Here is a 23864-nt window from a genome sequence, read left to right on the forward strand (position 1 = left end):
GCAGCCTGGACAGTAGTCAGGAGCTGTTCAACTACAGGCTGAGCAAGTGCAGAATGGTGGTAGAATGTGCATTTGGACGTTTAAAGGCGCGCTGGCGCAGTTTACTGACTCGCTTAGACCTCAGCGAAACCAATATTCCCACTGTTATTACTGCTTGCTGTGTGCTCCACAATATCTGTGAGAGTAAGGGGGAGACGTTTATGGCGGGGTGGGAGGTTGAGGCAAATCGCCTGGCTGCTGGTTACGCGCAGCCAGACACCAGGGCGGTTAGAAGAGCACAGGAGGGCGCGGTACACATCAGAGAGGCTTTGAAAACCAGTTTCATGACTGGCCAGGCTACGGTGTGAAAGTTCTGTTTGTTTCTCCTTGATGAAACCCCCCGCCCCTTGGTTCACTCTACTTCCCTGTAAGCTAACCACCCTCTCCTCCTCCCTTCGATCACCGCTTGCAGAGGCAATAAAGGCATTGTTGCTTCACATTCATGCATTCTTTATTCATTCATCACACAAATAGGGGGATGACTACCAAGGTAGCCCAGGAGGGGTGGTGGAGGAGGGAAGGAAAATGCCACACAGCACTTTAAAAGTTTACAACTTTAAAATTTATTAAAAAGAAAAAAGAAAAGGAGTACTTGTGGCACCTTAGAGACTAACCAGTTTATTTGAGCATGAGCTTTCGTGAGCTACAGCTCACTTCATCGGATGCATAGCATATCGTGGAAACTGCAGAAGACATTATATACACACAGAGACCATGAAACAAAACTTCCTCCCACCCCACTCTCCTGCTGGTAACATTGGTGATCTTCCTGATAACACCATCCTGGCCACTATGGATGTAGAAGCCCCCTACACCAACATTCCACACAAAGATGGACTACAAGCCATCAAGAACACTATCACCGATAATGTCACGGCTAACCTGGTGGCTGAACTTTGTGACTTTGTCCTTACCCATAACTATTTTACATTTGGGGACAATGTATACCTTCAGATCAGCGGTACTGCTATGGGTACCCGCATGGCCCCACAGTATGCCAACATTTTTATGGCTGATTTAGAACAACGCTTCCTCAGCTCTCGTCCCCTAACGCCCCTACTTTACTTGCGCTATATTGATGACATCTTCATCATCTGGACCCATGGAAAAGAAGCCCTTGAGGAATTCCACCATGATTTCAACAATTTCCATCCCACCATCAACCTCAGCCTGGTCCAGTCCACACAAGAGATCCACTTCCTGGACACTACAGTGCTAATAAACGATGGTCACATCAACACCACCCTATACCGGAAACCTACTGACCGCTATTCCTACCTACATGCCTCCAGCTTTCACCCTGACCACACCACACGTCTACAGCCAAGCTCTGCGATACAACCGCATTTGCTCCAACCCCTCAGACAGAGACAAACACCTACAAGATCTCTATCAAGCATTCTTACAACTACAATACCCACCTGCGGAAGTGAAGAAACAGATTGATAGAGCCAGAAGAGTTCCCAGAAGTCACCTACTACAGGACAGGCCTAACAAAGAAAATAACAGAACGCCACTAGCCGTCACCTTCAGCCCCCAACTAAAACCCCTCCAACGCATTATTAAGGATCTACAACCTATCCTGAAGGATGACCCAACACTCTCACAAATCTTGGGAGAAAGGCCAGTCCTTGCCTACAGACAGCCCCCCAACCTGAAGCGAATACTCACCAACAACCACATACCACACAACAGAACCACTAACCCAGGAACCTATCCTTGCAACAAAGCCCGTTGCCAACTGTGCCCACATATCTATTCAGGGAACACCATCACAGGGCCTAACAACATCAGCCACACTATCAGAGGCTCGTTCACCTGCACATCCACCAATGTGATATATGCCATCATGTGCCAGCAATGCCCCTCTGCCATGTACATTGGTCAAACTGGACAGTCTCTACGTAAAAGAATAAATGGACACAAATCAGATGTTAAGAATTATAACATTCATAAACCAGTCGGAGAACACTTCAATCTCTCTGGTCACGCAATCACAGACATGAGGGTCGCTATCTTAAAGCAAAAAAACTTCAAATCCAGACTCCAGCGAGAAACTGCTGAATTGGAATTCATTTGCAAATTGGATACTATTAATTTGGGCTTGAATAGAGACTGGGAGTGGCTAAGTCATTATGCAAGGTAGCCTATCTCCCCTTGTTTTTTTCCTACAAACCCCCCCCCAAGACGTTCTGGTTAAACTTGGATTATTGCTGTGCACATTGTAAGATGAGCTATTGCCAGCAGGAGAGTGAGTTTGTGTGTGTGGTTTTTGGAGGGGTGTGTGTGGGGGGGGGTGAGAAAACCTGGATTAGTGCTGGAAATGACCCACCTTGATTATCATGCGCATTATAAGGAGAGGTTTCAAAGAGGGATGGGCTATTACCAGCAGGAGAGTGAGTTTGTATGTGTGTGTGTGGGGGGGGGGGGCGGGGAAGGGTGAGAAAACCTGGATTTGTGCTGGAAATGGCCCTACTTGATAATCACTTTAGATAAGCTGTTACCAGCAGGAGAGTGGGGTGGGAGGAAGTTTTGTTTCATGGTCTCTGTGTGTATATAATGTCTTCTGCAGTTTCCACGATATGCTATGCATCCGATGAAGTGAGCTGTAGCTCACGAAAGCTCATGCTCAAATAAACTGGTTAGTCTCTAAGGTGCCACAAGTACTCCTTTTCTTTTTTCTTTTTACGAATACAGACTAACACGGCTGTTACTCTGAAACTTAAAATTTATTGAATGACAGCCTTCTTTTTTTTGGGCAATCCTCTGTGGCGGAGTGGCTGGTTGGCCGGTGGCCCCCCCACCGCGTTCTTGGGCGTCTGGGTGTGGAGGCTATGGAACTTGGGGAGGAGGGTGGTTGGTTACACAGGGGCTGTAGTGGCAGTCTGTGCTCCAGCTGCCTTTGCTGCAGCTCAACCATACACTGGAGCATACTGGTTTGATCCTCCAGCAGCCTCAGCATTGAATCCTGCCTCCTCTCATCACGCTGCTGCCTCCTTTCAGCTTCCGCCCTCTCTTCAGCCCGCCACTTACTCTCTTCAGCCCGCCACCTCTCCTCCCGGTCATTTTGTGCTTTCCTGCACTCTGACATTATTTGCCTCCACGCATTCGTCTGTGCTCTGTCAGTGTGGGAGGACAGCATGAGCTCGGAGAACATTTCATCTCGAGTGCGTTTTTTTTTCTTTCTAATCTTCACTAGCCTCTGGGAAGGAGAAGATCCTGTGATCATTGAAACACATGCAGCTGATGGAGAAAAAAAAAGGGACAGCGATATTTAAAAAGACACATTTTATAAAACACTGGCTACACTCTTTCAGGGTAAACCTTGCTGTTAACATTACAAAAATAGCACATGTGCTTTTGTTACAAGGTCGCATTTTGCCTCCCCCCACCGCGTGGCTACCCCCTCAACCCTTCCCCCTCCCTGTGGCTAACAGCGGGGAACATTTCTGTTCAGCCGCAGGCAAACAGCCCAGCAGGAATGGGCTCCTCTGAGTGTCCCCTGAAGAAAAGCACCCTATTTCAACCAGGTGACCATGGATTATATCTCACTCTCCTGAGGATAACACAGAGAGATAAAGAACGGATGTTGTTTGAATGCCAGCAAACATACACTGCAATGCTTTGTTGTACAATGATTCCCGAGTACGTGTTACTGGCCTGGAGTGGTAAAGTGTCCTACCATGAAGGACGCAATAAATCTGCCCTCCCCAGAAACCTTTTGCAAAGGCTTTGGGAGTATATCCAGGAGAGCTGTGAATGCCAGGGCAAATTAATCCTTTCACATGCTTGCTTTTAAACCGTGTATAGTATTTTAAAAGGTACACTCACCGGAGGTCCCTTCTCCGCCTGCTGGGTCCAGGAGGCAGCCTTGGGTGGGTTCGGGGGGTACTGGCTCCAGGTCCAGGGTGAGAAACAGTTCCTGGCTGTCGGGAAAACCGGTTTCTCCACTTGCTTGCTGTGAGCTATCTACAACCTCATCATCATCATCATCATCTTCTTCGTCCCCAAAACCTGCTTCCGTATTGCCTCCATCTCCATTGAAGGAGTCAAACAACACGGCTGGGGTAGTGGTGGCTGAACCCCCTAAAATGGCATGCAGCTCATCATAGAAGCGGCATGTTTGGGGCTCTGACCCGGAGCGTCCGTTCACCTCTCTGGTTTTCTGGTAGGCTTGCCTCAGCTCCTTCAGTTTCACGCGGCACTGCTTCGGGTCCCTGTTATGGCCTCTGTCCTTCATGCCCTGGGAGATTTTGACAAAGGTTTTGGCATTTCGAAAACTGGAACGGAGTTCTGATAGCACGGATTCCTCTCCCCATACAGCGATCAGATCCTGTACCTCCCGTTCGGTCCATGCTGGAGCTCTTTTGCGATTCTGGGACTCCATCATGGTCACCTCTGCTGATGAGCTCTGCATGGTCACCTGCAGCTTGCCACGCTGGCCAAACAGGAAATGAGATTCAAAAGTTCGCGGTTCTTTTCCTGTCTACCTGGCCAGTGCATCTGAGTTGAGAGTGCTGTCCCGAGCGGTCAAAATGGAGCACTCTGGGATAGCTCCCGGAGGCCAATACCGTCGAATTGTGTCCACAGTACCCCAAATTCGACCTGGCAAGGCCGATTTAAGCGCTAATCCACTTGTCAGGGGTGGAGTAAGGAAATCGATTTTAAGAGCCCTTTAAGTTAAAATAAAGGGCTTCATCGTGTGGACGGGTGCAGGTTTACATCGATTTAATGCTGCTAAATTCGACCTAAAGTCCTAGTGTAGACCAGGGCTGAGAGTGGCCTTTGTGCCAAGGGCAGGAAAAGACAGAGGTCAGGGCCATCTAGGGGAGCAGGCAGCAACATCTTTGGGGATGGTGCTCTCACAAACTACCCCTAGATACCAGGTCACTTGTGGAGGAATTCAGTCCCATCTAAAGGTCCTCCTGAGATGATGGAGCTCTGCCCCACTCCCAATGGCTAAATGCAACAGTTGGGCTTTAAGTAAGGATTTCAGCATCTGGGACACAGTAATTAACATTATTTTTCAACCCTTACCACTTTAGTGGGACTACTTGCTTGTGTGAATATCACTCCTGTAATAGTTGCAGAATTGGGTCAATATAAATATTACTGGCATATGTAGATAAATAGATAGATATAGTATAGCCATGGAGCTTGGAAACCTTTTGCATATATGTCTCATTCTTAAAATATAGCTGCACAGCCTCTAATTTTATCTTCCATGTTTGGTCAGTAGGTGGCACAAAGCCATATAATTTGTAGTGGGGAAGTTCTGGTTAGACTCAGTGCACAGAGAATTCTGTAATTGCCACATTTAAATAAATATATTTTACATACTTTCTGCGCCAGTGTTGGTGGATAAAGAGGAAGCCAGTCTCTTTCAATCCTGTCTTTTTGACTGGGTTGCTATCCTGGTTCCATTTCTATAACCAGTGAGGGGTTTTTACAAGGGTAGGGGCTAACCTTGTGCTCAACCTTACCCATGTTATTTGGGTTTCGGACAGGCAGCCACATCAAGATACTGCATTGTAAGGAAGAAATGCTGATTAATCCATCATCATATTCTTTGCATTGAAACCCACTTGGTCAAACACCACAACAGGGACGCATGCTGTATTTAAATGCTGACCTCAAAAAGGAAAGCTTAATTTTTTCCCATGAAGAGAAAAAGGTACATAGGGTAAATTTCCATTCCCATCCTAAGGTTTATAAACTGACAAATGGTTGCTCTGTAATGGGTAGAGGAAACCTCAACAATAACTGTTCCTTATATAATTTGATCATTTGAATATTAAACCCTTCTTTAATAAATATCACATTTTTACAGAGTGAAAAGATAGCTATCACATTTTATATGGCCAAACTGTTCTTTTTCTAATTTGCTTTGTATATAAGTGAAATGTTCTGGATCAGGTAGATGCAATATTCCCGCTTTTTTAGAGTGCTCTAATGTGAGGCTAAATGCCTGTTCATTTCTTTGTGAGCAGCCTTCTGCTTTCTTAAATTTCACTATATACATTTCATTGGTTAATTTGCTGTGTTTTAAATGGTTCATTCTATTACTCTCAGACAATATACAATGTTTATGTTTAGAAGCCAGTGCAGCCATGATGCTTCATATAATATTGGTGTTTTATTCTGCCTGACCTCGTGTCAGCTTGGACTGAGCACATTCTGTCAAATTGCCTCCATTATTCCTCTATTACTTTGGTGGATTGTGCCTCTGCTGTAATTGTCAGATGGATTCCTAATTCCTTAGTGACCCTAATATATCAGGTACATTAATTATGGGAAGACTCAGACTGTAGCACATGTTCAAGTTTTCACTGTTTGTTATTTGCTTTGTGTTGGCTTGCAACTACCTATAGATAATCCTTAAAATGTATATTATAATTTAGCAGAATTTGCTGCATATTTTGTGCTTTCATTCTCTTTAGGTTTTACTGTTATATACTAAAAGTAAAAAAAAATCACTTTGAAAGATTCTTACAACACCTACAAAGCAGTGTTTTGACATTCTTATGTGAGTCCTTGTTAATATGACACATCCTATCCAAATCTCTTGAAAGGGGTTGAGCTACTGACACAGAAGAGGGCACATTGTTACAAAATGCCATCTTTCTTGCAATATGCCAGTTAGTATGATAACATCTCAAATCATGCCAGTATTTTGTGCAAAATTGTCCTGGCCTTAGCTTTGGTGTAAATTAGCTCAGAGTTTCTATGAGTTGCCCAATAAAATAATTACAAAATAATTAGTGCATATGGTCAAACTAAAAGTAGTTTGTCATGTAACTATTCTTGGTAGTCTTTTATGCTCACTATCACATCAAATTTCAATCACATAATCAAAACTAGCTCATTTGGAAAACTGATTAAGTCTTAACTATTAATCTGGGTGATTATGTTGCTAACATTTCATAGTCTGAATCTTTTGGGTGAATTTATAATTATATATTAATTTATTATTATTAATTGAAAGGAGCCCCCAGTGGGTACCAACTGCTCTGCCTACAGAACCACCAAGTGTGCGACCATATAATAATATCCAAAAAATAGAGTTGTGATGTGCTATAACTACTTTACTAGTACATCAAAATTTTGAAAATTAAAATACAGATGAGTTGAGAGTTGCATATCCTTTAGGATGCCTGCAATCCCCTATTTTTATCTAATGTCTACATGTGCCATATCTGAGGTCTACTGTCTATTAACATCTTTTCTTTACATGACTGTGATGGGTACTAAGAAACGTGAGTCCACATATATCAAATGAACCAACTATGGCCCCAACCCTTCAAAAATACATGCATGTGCTTATTTTTTTCACAGTTTTGCCAGCTGTCATGATTTTATCATAAGGATCAGGATATTTTGTGGTGTTCCCAAAGCTCCAGCTCATGGAGTCATGTGATCATGACATAATCTCTGCTTTCACTTCAAGAAAAATGTAACTTTTTAGCCCTCATGGTTGTAGAGAAAAAGCTTGAAATTGAAACTTGAGTATAACCTAACGGTTCAAAAGCCCAACAGTAAGTAAAAACAACCCCAAATCTATTATTTTTAAAGCTTCATGATTCTTAAGCTAGTCTAATGATTTTTTGGGCTGGCGGATTTATGAATTTGGAATGCGTGGAGTTGACAATGTTGTTCATGAGTAGTTCTACTGAAGTCAGTCGTTTTTCTTTTAGCGTGTGCATACGTGTTTGCAGGATTGGGACTTTGTTCTTGTGTGAAAGATACAAGATGATAAAAGCAGCTAAAAATTAGCAGTTTTTAATATATTTTAGAAAGGTGCAATGGTGTTTGAATAAGGAATAATTCAGGGTGTTTTAAGTTTTTTTTTAACCTCGTAAGTGTTCCTAAATATGCAACATGCCCACATTAAGGTTATCTGGATATATTAAATTGAAAAAATTACAGTATATGATAAACCAAAAGCAAAAATGTATAAAGATTAAGAGAAATGAGAAGTGGCATCTGGTCATTTTTAGCTATGCTCTGAGGTGTGGTGACTCATGGGGACTATAGTTCTAAATATTTTTACTGACCCTTGTGATAGGGTATACAAACTCCATGCTGGCCAGGAAAAGGTCAATAAGCCACTCTGGGGTCAATCAGCACCACCCTGCTACACCCACAATAGGTGTCAGGCTTGGAGGGAGATGTTAAGGGGAAAAGCCCACAATAGGTGTCAGGCTTGGAGGGAGATGTTAAGGGGAAAAGCCCAGGACTGACTGGAAAGGAGAGCAGACCTCTACCTTGCATTCCATAACAGAAGCTTTACTGGGAAGGGATCAGGATCTCTTGGAGAGGCTGCTGCTTGTCATAGCCTCTCTGAGGGAAGATAGGCTGGATGTGAAAGTACTGTTTGCTAATTTTGCCTTGCTTGTTGCTTCTGGGTAAGACTAGCATGTGGTGCCCTACCTGAAGGGAGTGACAGCCAAATAAAACTTCTTTTGGTTTTGTTACATCTAATCAAGGAGTTGGTTGTGGTTTGCCCTGAGCCTAGGAGTAATCTGGTCACAGTACTGTACCTCACTCATTTTTCTTTGCAAAGCATGTACATTATATAGTGAAAAAATGCATTATGGGACTAGCAATGTTAGAAATGGCAATTTAGGTTTGTCACGGTGTCTGGTATGGGCCACAGTTGAGAGGGCCAATCTCAGGTCAGACTGTTAAAAAACTGGGCAGACACTCCCACACTGGTGGTAAATTCTATAATTAGATTTATCCAGACCAGCAACAAATGTGTGCTACCGGATCACTATATTAGCTTACTCTGGAGCCACAGACTGTCCCCTGAGACGCTCCAGCCTATATTACCACCCAGACAACTTGACTTCTCTGACGAAAGGTTATTAAAACCAAAAGTCACCACACATTAGGTTCTTCCAGCCCCAAAGTGACAGTCACTTACTCACAGGTAAATGGATGCTAAGGATCTCACACCAAAGACAATGCTGTCAGCCAGTCTCTTTGGAAAACTAACTAAAGATTTATTAGCTAGGAAAAAGAAATGAGAGTTTTTTACAGGTTAAAGCAGGTAAAACATATTACAGGTGAATTAGAGTTTAAGTCCAAAATGCTAGCAGGGATGTTAAATCTGCTAGTTTTCTACACATCTCTCTGGGTTGCCCAAATACTTTTTAGGACCCTGGTCCTTTTGTTCAAAATTTCCCCTGTTAGAATTCACCAGACCAGAGATGGGGTAGGAAACAGGTAGCTAGGGGCCTTTGTTCTCTCTTTTTATATCTTGACCCTTTTTACTGGAAAAATCCTTGCTGTGTCATGCGGCTAAGCAATTCCATGGCGTATGTGCTTTGCCATCAGTTCTTTATATGAATTGCAAATTTTTGCTTGCACCTTCTGTGTACCTGCTATTTGAGGTGTCTTCAGTAATGACATGCAGAGGCTCTTGGTTACAGTTCCTTTGTTATTTCTGAAGAGCTAACCTGTGGGTGTTTCTCAGACTCAGAACGTTTGAGTTACAAACATAGCAACATTTCATAACTCTACACACAGTGTGGATACATACATTATAACTTTTCAAATGATACCTCACAAATAGGGCTGTCGATTAATCACAGTTAACTCGCGATTAACTCAACAAAGTTAATCGCAATTTAAAAAATTAATCACAATTAATCTCAGTTTTAATTGCACTATTAAACAATAGAATACCAATTGCAATTTATTAAATATTTTGGATGTTTTTCTACATTTTCATATATGTTGTATTCTTTGTTGTAATTGAAATCAAAGTGCATATTATTTTTTATTATAAATATTTGCACTGTAAAAATGATAAACAGAAGAAATAGTACTTTTCAATTCATCTCATACAAGTACTGTAGTGCAATCTCTTTGTTGTGAAAGTGCAACTAATAAATGTAGAATTTTTTTGCACATAACCGCACTCAAAAACAAAACAATGTAAAACTTTAGAGCCTACTTTTCTGGAGGAGCCACAAGCGCTTCCCACCTGCCCAGAGGAGCCCCGAGCCCTGCCACTTGCCTGGATGAGCCCCAAGCCAGCTGCAGCTGTGCCTCCCTTCCCCAGATCCCAAGCCACCTGGGAAAAGCCACAGCGTCTCTTTCTGAAGACAAACCTGAACTTTTGATATATCCTATGCAGGTTCCAGGGTGGCTGAGGAGGGAGTATCTGCTACTCAGCTTCCTGGATACATCAGTAATCTCTCTGGAGTCCAGGGAGATTACTGATGAACCTGGGAAACTGAATAGTACATACTGCTTCCTCAGCCACCCAGGAACCTGCATGGAGCATAATAAAGCAAAAACTTCCCCCGCCAAACCCGCAACTAGGTGTTCGGCGGCAGTGGAGGCAGAGCCTCCCCTGGCCTATTATATCTGCCACCCATAAACTTTTCCCTTCCCTGCAAGTCCTAATAAAATAACCTTTTTCTTAGCCATGTGTCTGACTTGTTATGGGGACCTACCATGGCCATAACCTACAAGGTCTAGCTGCTGAAGCACCAACAGTGCTTGCCTCCAGGTTGTGGTACACCTGGCACACTCTGGTACCTTATGGGTTTGTGCTACTCTAGCAACAAGGAGCCCCAATAATATCAGGCCCTCTCCTAGCCACAAGACGACTGTTTTCGAGAAACTCTTGAAAGTCAAAGCACCTCAAAGGTGGGAGGACACAGTGCCATGCCTTCCTTCCACACTGATGAGCAAACTATATGGGTAGCAAAAGAAAGCATCTGCCTCAGAGGTGATTGAGTAGGCCTGGTTTCCTACCTAGCATGCTGTGGAGCTCTCTGAGGTGACTGCAAGCCTCTGTCTTAATGACACCATTTGGCCCCAAATTAGAAAGTGGTAAACCCCCATCTCCTAAGGACAATAATGAGTCAGATTTTTCAAAAGAGTTCGGTAAACTGGCAGGTGGGTTCATTTAAAATCTGGCCATAAGTGTCTCAGTCAGTTTTTGCCTGGAAGACTGGAGTAATGACTTCAGGATTTGGCCTGCAGACATTACCCATCCAGATCACAGTCTAGCCTTTCTTATGTAACGTAGCTGTCACTCATTCCTGTTGTAAAAATGCATAGGTGATGATGCCATCTTTTTGGAAAGATTTTAGCAGATTAAATTGCATGTCACTAAGCACTAAGGACAGAACAGATAAGATCCAGGGAAAGATAAGGACAGTAGAATTGAGAAGTTGGCACAACTATTAGATATGATGTTTGGATTATTCCACTACAAACTCAACAGGTGCTTCTGGTCCCTTTTTCGTGTGCAGTCTAGCTATGGATGCCTCAAAATTGCCTAAAACATAAAGATGAGACCACTGTGCTTAATAATGGTGTTAACACTGTGCCTGAAGATTTGTTCCTTCCACGTACCTCACATAAATTCTGCTTGGTCTTCATCTGTGCAAAATGTAGAGGTGAACTTTAATTGAGGGCTTTTCTTGGGAGATCATGTGCCTTCTGGGGACACATGATTCCTATTATCAGCTTAAAAATATAGCAAGTTTGAGAGTGTTGTTACATAGAGATACTGAAATGTTAATTCATGCTTTTGTGACATCCAAGCTGGATTGCTATAATTCCCTGCTTGCCCTCCTTTCACAAAACAATAACTTGTACAATAATTCAACCACTGAGATTTTAAACATGCACAGTAGCTGGGCATCATATGTCTTTGTTCTGAAATCTCAACACTGGCTGCCATTTAGGTACTGGATCGATTTTTAAGATCCTGGTGATTGTGTTTTAAAACACCGCATGTATCCAAATGAGTTTTTGGTTCCCTATTGTCCAGGCCCAATTTTACTCAAGTGTAAAAATGTTGGGCTTCCATTTGTTCAGAGCTATGATTATAAATCACAGTGTCCCATAGCTTTTTTTCACACAGCTATGAAATACACTTTGCCAGCAGAAATACAGAATGTCAGTCCTATCATTGACTTGAGGTTAAGACTAAAGTAGGTTGTTTAACTTTGCATTCTCTCACCCACAGCTCTTTGTCTCTGTCAGGACATATTTAATGAAATGTTCTAAGGGTTTTTTTTAACCTTTTCAGTATTATAGCATCCCAGTACTTAAAAAGGGACTTTCAGTGCTATCAATAAGGCTATGTGAACTCTTTACTTGGCATCCCAGGGTATCTAAGAGTCCCAGGGTAATAAGACTACATGGTATACAAACGAACATTTTAAAGAGAGCCAAATACTATATACCAGTTTCTTAATATGTCAAAGGTGTGTAGGAGGAAGATGTGTCCAATTTTCATGTGCAGTTGCATATTATTAAGGAAGCTTACAGTGATTCAGGGGAGTTTGTAACTTGTGCTCCCAGGCAGTGCTGGGTGCGCTCTGACTCTCACTTGTGCAAGTGGTGCACTCTTTGTCAATAGCTGTATAATTTTCAGTGCAAATGTAATTGGACATCTGCTAAGTTAAAATATGTAATTAAACTTTTTTTTTGCAAAATTAAAACTCATGAAACTCTTTACTCTTTCATGATTACAATTGAAGACCTGATTCAGTCCCAGGTTTTTGTGGCAGTCTCTTTCCCCATTTCTTTTTGGTTTCAATATTCCTCGCTACATACAGTTCTTGATTCAACACTTTGCAAATTAATGGAGATACTTGTGAATGCATTCCTTAGTGACCTGAAGTACTTGGTGTATCACCATAATGGTAACCCATAGCAGTTTTATTTCAGAATGGTATCTCAGAAATCTAGGTTCTATTAATAGGTTTTGAAAACATGAAATCCAAATGCATGTGACATGCACTTGCATCGGTTTTTAGCCTGATTAGGGATGCTATATTTCTTTGTTGCTGTTCTCTGCCATTTTACTTCAGATATACAGCTGTTGGCATTTGACAATGGTTGATATTCAATTAAACATATATAATGACTTTTTCCAGGCAGAGATTATGCCATGTATCTGTCATTTAACCCACTTTCTAGTTATTTCTGGGCAGTTGCAATTCTGGAGTATTATTTGCAATAGAGAGAAATTTTCATTCTGTCATTTGACTTCAGTTCCTGTATTTGATGAATGATAGAAGGTAAACACAGGTATATACACAGGTACTGGTTTAATACTGTTATTAACAGAGCTGAAGCAACATACTACTTGTGCACTGTAAATACTAGAACTAGCAGTGCTGAGCTTCTCAAAACTGCAGATTGGTCTTAAGGGAGCCTACCAATATATCCCTTCCCTAATGTCTTACAAGTGTACTAAAGGCTAAGAAACTTAGTTCTGTAGACCGCTTCTCATAAAAAATCATTGTCACCTTTAGCTTTGTCGACTTTCTTCAACATCTCACTGCTTCTTGTCCTCTTATCTGCACTTGTGTTAAGAAGGTCTGTGTTTCAAAGGTTTTTAGTGGCTTGCTGTGATTTGGAGGCACTTTATCATCAACAGTCCTATTGGATTTCTTCCATAAACAGCTTAATGTTTTTTTCTGATATAGCGTGACCCTGAATGCAAGGTAGGATGGATTATTTTCTTGGTTCTGCCTCTTCTCTTTTTTGTACTGTCAATACATATCCAGAGTTCTTCCACTTTGTCCTCTACCGACTGCATTGGCTCTATGGTCTGATATATAAGGTGTTACAACCAATTCCACTAACTTAGAGCCCAGTACACTGCCCCCGCCCCCCTTATACTCAGACTCTGCTAGATCCACTTAGACCATCTCTATTAATGTGTAAGAGAGTCTATCGATGTAACTTACATACCAAGGAACAATCAGAAGGTGTAAGTTAAGAAGCCCTATGTTATTTTTAGTTTACACCTTTCCACAGCTCCTGATATGTAAGTGACACCAATGCAGACTCCCTTATGCTTTGATGAACATAGGGCAGATACTTCCAAAGGAAGATGAAAAGTAGTGTCCCACTTTAGTCTTGGCAAGATTTAGTATGAGTTTGGAATGAAGCAGGTGCTGATCACTAGGACAAATAGAACTTCTAGTTGTGGTTTTGAAGCTGTGATTTTAGGGGAAAGGGATATCTTTGTTTCCTTGGCTATGATGGCTTTGCCAAGAAGAAGTCTTTATGTGGTGTGAGGATAGAGTGGATTTTGTGCCATCTCTATTTCATTCTTCTGCCTGTCTGATGTAGCTCATTGACTCTGAAGATCTCTATGATTCCTAATGTGAGGGAAGCAGAAGGCTTGGGGTCAAGGTGTCAGCATACTTGGAAACAAGTGTTACAGTGCTGAGCCAGCTTGAGGCTTGTAGCTAGAGAATTTGCTGTTTTCGAGTTTCCTGAAAGCTAGATGGACTAAAAAGTCTCTGCATGTGAACCAGCCTTTTCTACTTTTTGGAATAGAGGGAAGTCCATGATCACTTAAATAAGGTAGAGGCTGGGTCAGAGGAGTGAAGCATATGTTACATTCCTAATGTCCACTCCTAAGCTAAAGATAGGATCCAGCATGGACCCACGAGTTTGGTTGGACACAGTGTTAGTCCTCGTAAAAGCTCAATGGCTTCCATGTGGGATGGAAGATGAGGTGCTCTGATTTCTCTGGCATTGTGAACATAGATGTTGAAATTCCCAAGAAAGATTAACTTACAGGATTCTATCAGCATGCTGAGCAACAGATTTGTTCGTTTGTCTAAGTCTTTTTGGTCCTCGATGAGATTCCTGTAGACCAATAGGAGTCCTATGTTCTTTCTGTTCTTCATCTCAAAGAACATGTGGATTTGTTCAAATCACCTCCTTCTGTGGTAAGACACCTTTTTCCACTGGAGATAGGAGAGGAATAGGATTTCTACCTATTTCCCTTTTTTTTTTTTTGACTAGTTCCTGGATCCTTCTCAGCTTGTATTGTATGGAGTAGCCTCTGGAGATCAGGTCTAGAATGGCTTTGGAAATTGCAGACATCTAGTAAAATTAAAATCTGACCATAAGTGGTGCTGGTTTTATTAATGGCTGACTGCATTCTTCAACAAGAATTTACCTCAAATTGTTATGTTGCACCACTCTTTGTTGTCCTGGGAGTGGACTTTTATAGTAGCACAGACAATACATATGGCTGTGAGTATGGGGAAGACTTCTCTTCCGTGTTATGACAAATCAGTGATGACTTAGGTTCCTCTCATTTTCCTGGATACATTTCATCAAGACCTAAAATTATTTCCTAGTTGTTACTGTTGCGCTGTCCGGAGTGGCTCGTGACCATGAATGCCAACCTCAGAGCAGACTGTTAAGAAACAGGGCAAAAACCCCAAATTGGGTTGTATGTTTTGTAGTTAGATTTCATCAACACAGTAACAAGTGTGAACTCCTAAAGCACTATGACAGTCTTACCATGGAGTCACTGACAATCCCGTGGGGTATTCCAGTCTATCTTGCTACTCAGGCAAGCTTGAATTTGTGATATATGGTTGCTTTACACCAAAAATAACAATATTCAGGTTACTTCCAATCCCAAAGGACCAGTCTCCTACCCCAGGTGACTTGTACTCAGATCTCAAACCAAAGACAATGCTTGTAGCCAATCCTGTAACAAACTAACTAAATGTTTATTAACTAGGGAAAAGGAAATGAATTATTTACAATGTTAAAGCAGGTAAGCAAACATACACAAATGCGTTAATTAGTTTATAGAAACGTCTATAGTAAGAAGACTGTATATCCGTGAGAGCTAACCCAGGAAAAACAGTGGGGGATGCCTTGCTTATGCTTGGAAATCCTCGCCCCTCAGAGTTTAAGCAGCCTATAAATAATTTCTCCTTAGCAGGCATTTTTATTCCCTTTCTTCAGCATTCAAGCTGTGATGGGACAAGAGTTTGGGCTATTACCCTCTTCAGGGCTGTGTGGGAAGCAATCAACAAAGTATTTTGTTCACAAAGGCTTGTGGTATATATGGACCTTCTGTTGTTGGGGAGGAGATAACACCTCTTGTGGTGAACTAGTATTTCATACTTGATCATGCTCCCCCTGCCACTGTGGGGGATTTACAGTCTTAGCAAACATGTTTATAATTACAGAGCAAACATTTAAACATTACCTTATATCACTGGATACAGATATTATAAGTAGGATGAATACATGCAGCATCCTAGAAGCATTCAAGCCTAAACACATTCTTTTAACTCTAATATCTATTGTAACTGTACTAACACACAGGCATGCCAGACTGGTTTCCAGCTATGCATTTTTCATGGTTCAGTGAGGCCTGGGGGCCCTGGCATGTGCTGGCATCTGGTCTGCCAGCATCACAGTTACTCTAGGGAAAGTAATTTCTTCTCTGTGAAACTTGAGAATTCCGTGCAGACCCACAGCTGGGTCCTGGGAGAGGCAGGACTATGATTGGGTTAAAAAGTTCTAGGGCTCCAGACCAGGGTTCTCTGTGGGGATGTATAGTTAATCAGTGAGGCCATGAAACAAGCAGCGCCCATTAGCCTCCCTGGATGCTGGCCTGAAGCACATAAATGGAAGTGCCAGCTAACAGCAAAGGGCTAGGAATGGCTGACTCCATCGTTGATAGGGCTGTCTGGAAAACATTTCTATTCCACAAAATATGTTGGGGCTTCAGAAATGGCTTTGTTCTGATGCAGAATGAAAATGGGATCTTTGGAAATGTTTCAAAAGTGGTCCACTCCGGAATAGCCGCTAGCCTAGCACTTGCCAGTCACTTGCCTGGGATGTGGGAGACAAGTTCAAGTCACTGTTCTGACTAGACTCTGAGGAGAAATTAAAAAGACTGGGACTATTCAGCTTGGAAAAGAGACAACTGAGGTCTAAAAATCATGAATCTTGTGGCGAAAGTGAATAGGGAAGTGTTATTGATCCCCAATCAAATTAATGGGAAGCAGGTTTAAAACAAGCATAAGGAAGTACTTTTTCACACAATGCACAGTCAACCTGTGGAACCTGTTGCCAGGGGTGTTGTGAAGGACAAAAGTAGAACTGGGTTAAAAAAAATTAGATAGGTTCATGGAGGTAGGTCCATCAATGGCTATTAGCCAAGATGTTCAGAGAGGCAACCCTATGCTTTGGCTGTCCCTAAACCTCTGACCGCCAGAAGCTGGGACTGGATGACAGGGGGTGGATCACTGGATAAATTGTCCTCTTCCATTTACTTTCTCTGAAACATCTGGCACTAGATACTGTTAGAAGACAGGATACTGGGCTAGATGAACCATTGGTCTTGATTTTTGATAAAGTTTCATCAAATATTCTAATTTCAGTATAAGCCTGCTTTGTTTGAAGACTATTTTGAGACTTTTTTTTACCAGCTCGTTTAAAGGTTTGACTTTTTCTATTCTCTGAAAAGAAAAGGGATCCAAAACCTCTGCCTCTCAGGAGCCTGGAAACATTTTAATATCTCCTTGATCAGAGGAGAAGAACTTTAAAGAACTTTTTTCAGCCTATTTTAAGGCTTTTGTGCCTCCTTGTTCTGAAGTGGAAAAGGTTCCAGAAACTGTTTTTTAGTCTAATGGGCATCTTCCACCTCTCCACCCCCACACATTGTCCTACCTCAAAGAGGTGGAAAGAAGAGGAGACATAGTTTTACCTGAATGGGAGGATGAAGTTTCCCTCTTCCCTGAGCACTGTTGGGAGACCACCCTGTGACACCAGCCAACCCACCCACCCACCTTTGTGTTATGGTCTTCATCTTTCCTTCTGAGCAGAAACTAGTGAGCCTCCAGCTAAGCTTTCCCCAGTTCTCCTAGTTGTAATTAACATGTAAGTACAGTAGATTCTGCTTACTGGCAACTTCTGAGTGGACAGCAAAATGTTGCCATTACCTGACAGTTGCCAGTAAGGGCAATGGAGGTTTTGGGGCTGCAGCCAGGAATACAAGCTTTGGGACATGCTGATCCTGGACCCTAGGGTAGGCTGCAGCCCCAAGCCGGGCAACAGTCACAAGGGAGGCTGCTGCCCAAGTGCTGGGGCTTTCAACGAGGACCATGGGCACTGGGGGTCTGTTGTGCTGCACAGTACCTCTCTCCAGGCTGTGTCCTGCCCTGGCACTGTTGGCTCGGGCTGGGTATGTCCCAGCAGCCTGCTCCCCTTGGAAGGTATGGCCATAGGTAGGCTGCAGACCGCAAAAGAGGTGCTGAGATGTACCAAGCCTGGGCCCCAATGCCATGGCAGGGTAACAGCCTGGAGAGTGCAGGGAGAGGTACCATGCAGCCTGAGTGCTTTCTTCACTTGCTGCAGTCCTGCAAACCTGCCTGCGGAGCTTCCTTCTTGGTTGTAGCCCTGCATACCTGTCTTTGGCTGGGATTTTCAGTAAAAAAGTTGTGACTATCCAGACCAATTACAATGAAAATCAATAGGACATTATAGGTTCCAGGCAAAATGTTTCTATTAACCAAAAGTTATTATCCAGCATCTACAGTAATTATTTACCGGGCTAAATGAACAGGCTAGCATTGCAACAGCAGTTTTGCTGCAATTCATTAAACAAAGAACCCTGTGAATTTATTAAATCCATATCATGTAAGAGAAACTGAAATTGTGAGTCTGTCTCCTCTGAGTTATGTTGGTGTAAATCACCTATGTAAAAACTGGTTTGTGTGAAGTAAGCCCTCAATATCTTCCTAAGCGAGTCAGAGCCCAGTCCTGAGTCTGGAGCTTCCTGCAATGTGCTAAGCCCCCTCAACTCCCATTGACTTTGATGGGAGTTGAAAACAATCACCACCTCACAGGATTTTGGACCCTTAATTTGTGGGAGTGGTTGGATGAGGTTCTGTGGCCTGAAATGTGCAGGAGGTCAGACTAGATGATCATGATGGACCCTTCTGACCTTAAAGTCTATGAGTCTATTAAAAGAAAACATTTTACCACTGAAGAGACTAACAACAAAACTAAAAGGGATAAGCACACCACGTCATTATTAGCACAAGAGTAGCTACAAGACACAGATTCACAGGCGTAAATACAGCAAAGGCCTTAGGTTTCATCACTAGCTTTCAAAACCAAAATCAAATTATCCATAAAATTCCATGAAAACAAATGTCAAACTAATCCACACAAGTAGCTCAGATTACCTGTTAGAAGAACACTAAGGAACAGAACTATCTTTATATGGACAATTAGCAAATAAAGATTGCTCCCAATAATTAAGGGTTGGGGTTCTTAATGTATTCCTGGAACTAAACCTCTTAAGTAACTTTCTAATTTCCAGACCACTGAATCCTTGAAAAGTTAATTTGTTATCTGTAAATACAGGAGGTTTAGCATAACAATGGCAGTTCAAAGCATCCGAAGTAAAGAGCCTTCAAAGTGTAATGTGTGATACAAATGCATGAAAGTCAACAATGCATGAAAGACTACTCAATTGCTTTTAAGATTTTCATCAAACCCATCACAGCAGTTGAAACTTACCACAGAAGCTTCCCAACTGATTTAAAATCGTAAAACTTTGATAATGCTATCTTTGTCTCACTGCCTGGAAGCTTACAGAGAAAGATAGCAACTAAACTGTGCAACAGCTTTATGTCCTCACATGTTTAAAACTGACTAAAAATAAGCATATCAATTATGTCTTTAGTTCTTAGAAATATTACTTATAACATATGATTCCAAATATACTATCTTCATTTGGATTGTTCAAAGAATGTATATGTTTTTCTATATATAATTAGTCAAGTATGGGTATACTAAATAAACAATCACATGTTCCCAAGGTTTTACTTTCTGGGATAATAAAGATACAATGGACTTTAAATATTCTGAGACCAAGAACATTTTTAGAAGGCTTTCAGCACTCATGCAGACTCCAGACTTCCTTACAAAATAAAATGCCTCAGTAGTCAATGTGTCTGGTGTAATTTCTCGATAAATTGTGGCATACATTGACCAGTAAATGCTACAAAATTGCAGATTAGTTTTAATATGTGCTTTTTTTCTGGCTCAGTTAGAAATTAACTATTAATATGGAAGTGACATTAACTAGTTTGTTGCTGGAATGCCTTGTGCATTCCAGCAACAAACTAGTTAATGTCACTTCCATATTAATAGTTAATTTCTAACTGAAAGAAAGATGTACAAAACTGAGGTCCTTGAATTGAGATCCTTATTTGGTCATTAAAGATATAGGACTTCTCACAAGAAATTCTAGACCTGGCCCAAATTGCCCCACTTTTTTTAAAAAAAAAAAAGTTCCCTGTAATATCAGATTGATATTGTACTCATCACCATTCTGTAAACTGTTGTGTAATGTGTTTGTGTCCCAGCCTTAGGTGGCTGTATTTTAGTGTGTGCCTGAACAAGACTTCTAAAACTGGGATCATTTGGGATGAAAGGTGCTATAGAAACATTTATTATTACAATATATTCAATTACTGCTGTTTCAAACCTACCAGTATTACACTGACCTCAGTAGGGTCCAATCTATTCTTTCTAGGTTTTTATACTGTGCTTATCACCATACTATCTGAGTGTAGGAGCAGGATTTTATATTTGTACTATAAGAATTAATGTATGTCTTGATTTCATCCTGCTAGCCCTCCCCATTTGAATAGCAGAATGGAATGACCCCGGGGACAATGAGATTCTATTTTCCCATATGCATTCCAATTAGGCCCTATTATAAAGTTTAGTTAATAAGAGACAGGATTTTGTATTGTGTCTGTGTTAATTAGATTAAAGGAATGTTGAAGGCCTGAGCACAATGTAAACTGTTTTTGACCACAAGATTTAGTGAAGGTTAATTTCTGTCTTCTCTGTGAGAGACTGTGTGAATGAGGAATGCATGCATCAGGAAAATATAAGGTGTGAAGGCCATTGTTATAGCCAGATGGTCAAGGAAGAAGGAGTGAAGAGACTTAACGACACCAGAAAATCATCAATGCACATCCATAATGAAGGAAGGGCAGACTGACAACCCTGAGGGGAAGGCTGGCACCTCTAAAGACAATTGATTAAATCGAAACCAGGACAGGATGACCTTCTCAAAGGTGTTTTGAAATGTTAACACCAATCAAGGAGTAACTGGTCAGAAACTGACACAGCAAAATCCATAGACTTCAACAGAGAAAAAAAGATTATAAGAACAGGGTGCTTGGCCATGAGACTTTGGGTTCATCTTGCCACACTCCAAGAGCATCAGATTGTGACCAACAGAGCCCTGCTCCCCTCTGCAACCAATATGGCTGGCCACTAGATTGATCCAGACTCTGGACTGGTAACTATAAACATCAACTGGCAGGACTGTGTGTGTGTGTGTGTGTGTGTGTGTGTGTGTGTGTGTGATTGAAAAGCATATGCTGTTTTATTTACCATAAAAGCGACATTTTGCCTTATCCCTCTTATAAGATCCTATTGGTATTATTTTATTAGTGTAACATGAGCGCCTTCCAGTGCTGCATTCAGCAATGTGGCTGACCCTCTGTCACATGTTTGTTTTCTCATCCTCTCCTCAGAGGCTAAAGTGTGTGGAGTGGAGTACCTTATCTTGTTTTTTATTGGGTTTTTTGGGGGTTTGTTTTTTAGTTAAATATACCTGTTGCTCTGTGTTCATGTTAGAGGTCTAGGTCAAAGAAACATGCCTTGTACTTGGAGTGGAAAGAGGTGAGGTTTGTGATACTTAGTTCCTGAAGGAGTTCATTCCACATTCTCAAACAACCCCTGAAAACCCTGTGACATGTTGTATTTTTATTTATTTCCCCCACCATATTTTGCAGCTTCCACTTTGAGGTCCAGCTGAAACCCAGAGAAAGAGCAATACATTAAAAGGAAGAATAATGGGAAAATGTTTAACAATCACTCAAAGGTTTAGTTTAGCTTCAGTTCCAGTTTTGGACAAAGTTCAGGGAAGCGGAGGATTCTTTTATGACCTAATTCAGTCATAGCAAGACCAAATATCCCTCCAATATCCATAAACATAAGGAACCCTCTGCATTTGGATCTCTACCCCAAAAAGGGGGTCTAAGCTGCTTCTGTGGCTTGGCTGTTCCCCCTCACAAGATGGCATTCTATGGACCCAGTCTGTGCCGTGGAAGGATTGCCCTGCTCTTGGAGAAATATGGAGGGTAATCACTGATTCCTTGTGGTGTATGGAAGACCTTGGTCACCTTGTAAAGCTCTAGATATACCAATCTTAGGCAAGTGTTGTAGACATTCAACTGCTAAGGTTATATGGGCTCTAACATCTGGTACATCCCAATATGCACTCCCCAATTGCCTCAGCACAGTGCTCCTCCCAGGGTCCTGGACACCATTGTAAACCAATCCTAGCTGCTACACAACTGCCCTCTTCTGGGTCCAGCTATTGCCCTCTTCAGCCAGTGGAAAAGATCAGCAGCTGATCGACCTTTAAGCGTTGTGTCAGTGCTTTCTGCAGCCTTATTACTGCTCAGCAGTTTAATCACAGGAGTTGTACCACGGATGAATTGGGCTTACTATTACTGAAGTTATTTTATACTACTGATCTGCCAGTTGAAATGCCACTTATTTTTAATAACAGAGCCAGACCAATTTGCCAAACATAAGCCTGATCTGGCAAACCTCACTCAAGTAAGTAATTCTTACTTGCATGGATAGTCCCCTTAAAACTAGGAGCATTACTTTTGTGTAGGAGGGTTTACAAGATGAGGTCCAGAGCTGGCAAAATTTGTTGTTAATAAGTAGAAATCATGATGAAATCACCTGAGATTAATGCCACTAGCCATCACCTTCAGCCCCCAACTAAAACCTCTCCAACGCATCATCAAGGATCTACAACCTATCCTGAAGAATGACCCATCACTCTCACAGATCTTGGGAGACAGGCCAGTCCTTGCTTACAGACAGCCCCCCAACCTGAAGCAAATACTCACCAGCAACCACACACCACACAACAGAACCACTAACCCAGGAACCTATCCTTGCAACAAAGCACGTTGCCAGCTGTGTCCACATATCTATTCAGGAGACACCATCATAGGGCCTCATCACATCAGACACACTATCAGAGGCTCGTTCACTTGCGCATCTACCAATGTGATATATGCCATCATGTGCCAGCAATGCCCCTCTGCCATGTACATTGGCCAAACTGGACAGTCTCTACGTAAAAGAATAAATGAACACAAATCAGATGTCAAGAATTATAACATTCAAAAACCAGTCGGAGAACACTTCAATCTCTTTGGTCACTCGATTACAGACCTAAAAGTGGCAATTCTTCAACAAAAAAACCTTCAAAAACAGACTCCAACGAGAGTGGATGGGTCATTACACAAAGTAAAACTATTTCCCCATGTTTATTCTCCCCCCCCCGCCCCCCCGTTCCTCAGACGTTCTTGTCAACTGCTGGAAATGGCCCACCTTGATTATCACTACAAAAGGTTCCCCCCCGCCACCCCTCCCACTCTCCTGCTGGTAATAGCTCACCTTACCTGATCACTCTCCTTACAGTGCGTATGGTAACACCCATTGTTTCATGTTCTCTGTGTATATAAATCTCCCCACTGTATTTTCCACTGAATGCATCTGATGAAATGAGCTGTAGCTCACGAAAGCTTATGCTCAAATAAATTTGTTAGTCTCTAAGGTGCCACAAGTACTCCTTTTCTTTTTGCGGATACAGACTAACACGGCTGCTTCTCTGAAACCTGAGATTAAGTGGAAAGTAAAGGTGTTTATATTTAAAAATAGGACTATAGAAATAAGATTTAAAATAATGAATTAGGGTTTCAACAATCAAGGATGAAGAGAACAAAGAGAGAAAATTTACTGGAGGCTTGCTACCAGAGATTCATGCTGTTCCTGTAAAACAGTAAATAATGAAAAGCAGTGTATAGCTGTATATAGCATATAGATCATGAGCCAGCTTCTAGCCGGTCAGAAAATTGCTGCAAGGCATCAGTAATACTACGGAATATTTG

At 41.8% G+C, this 23864-nt stretch overlaps 1 long non-coding RNA gene across 1 annotated transcript in view; it reads left to right on the forward strand.

Annotated features, from left to right (window-relative positions):
* The first annotated feature begins 21013 nt into the window (after window positions 1-21013).
* The window catches only part of LOC141985890 (uncharacterized), a 225898-nt gene continuing 223047 nt past the window's right edge, over window positions 21014-23864 (forward strand). Inside the window, exon 1 of the long non-coding RNA XR_012639052.1 lies at window positions 21014-21181. This is a non-coding gene — a long non-coding RNA (uncharacterized LOC141985890). The remainder of the gene's footprint in view (window positions 21182-23864) is intronic.

The sequence above is a fragment of the Natator depressus genome, chromosome 4 (genome assembly GCF_965152275.1).
Source record: "Natator depressus isolate rNatDep1 chromosome 4, rNatDep2.hap1, whole genome shotgun sequence".
In the NCBI taxonomy this organism is placed as follows: domain Eukaryota; kingdom Metazoa; phylum Chordata; order Testudines; family Cheloniidae; genus Natator; species Natator depressus.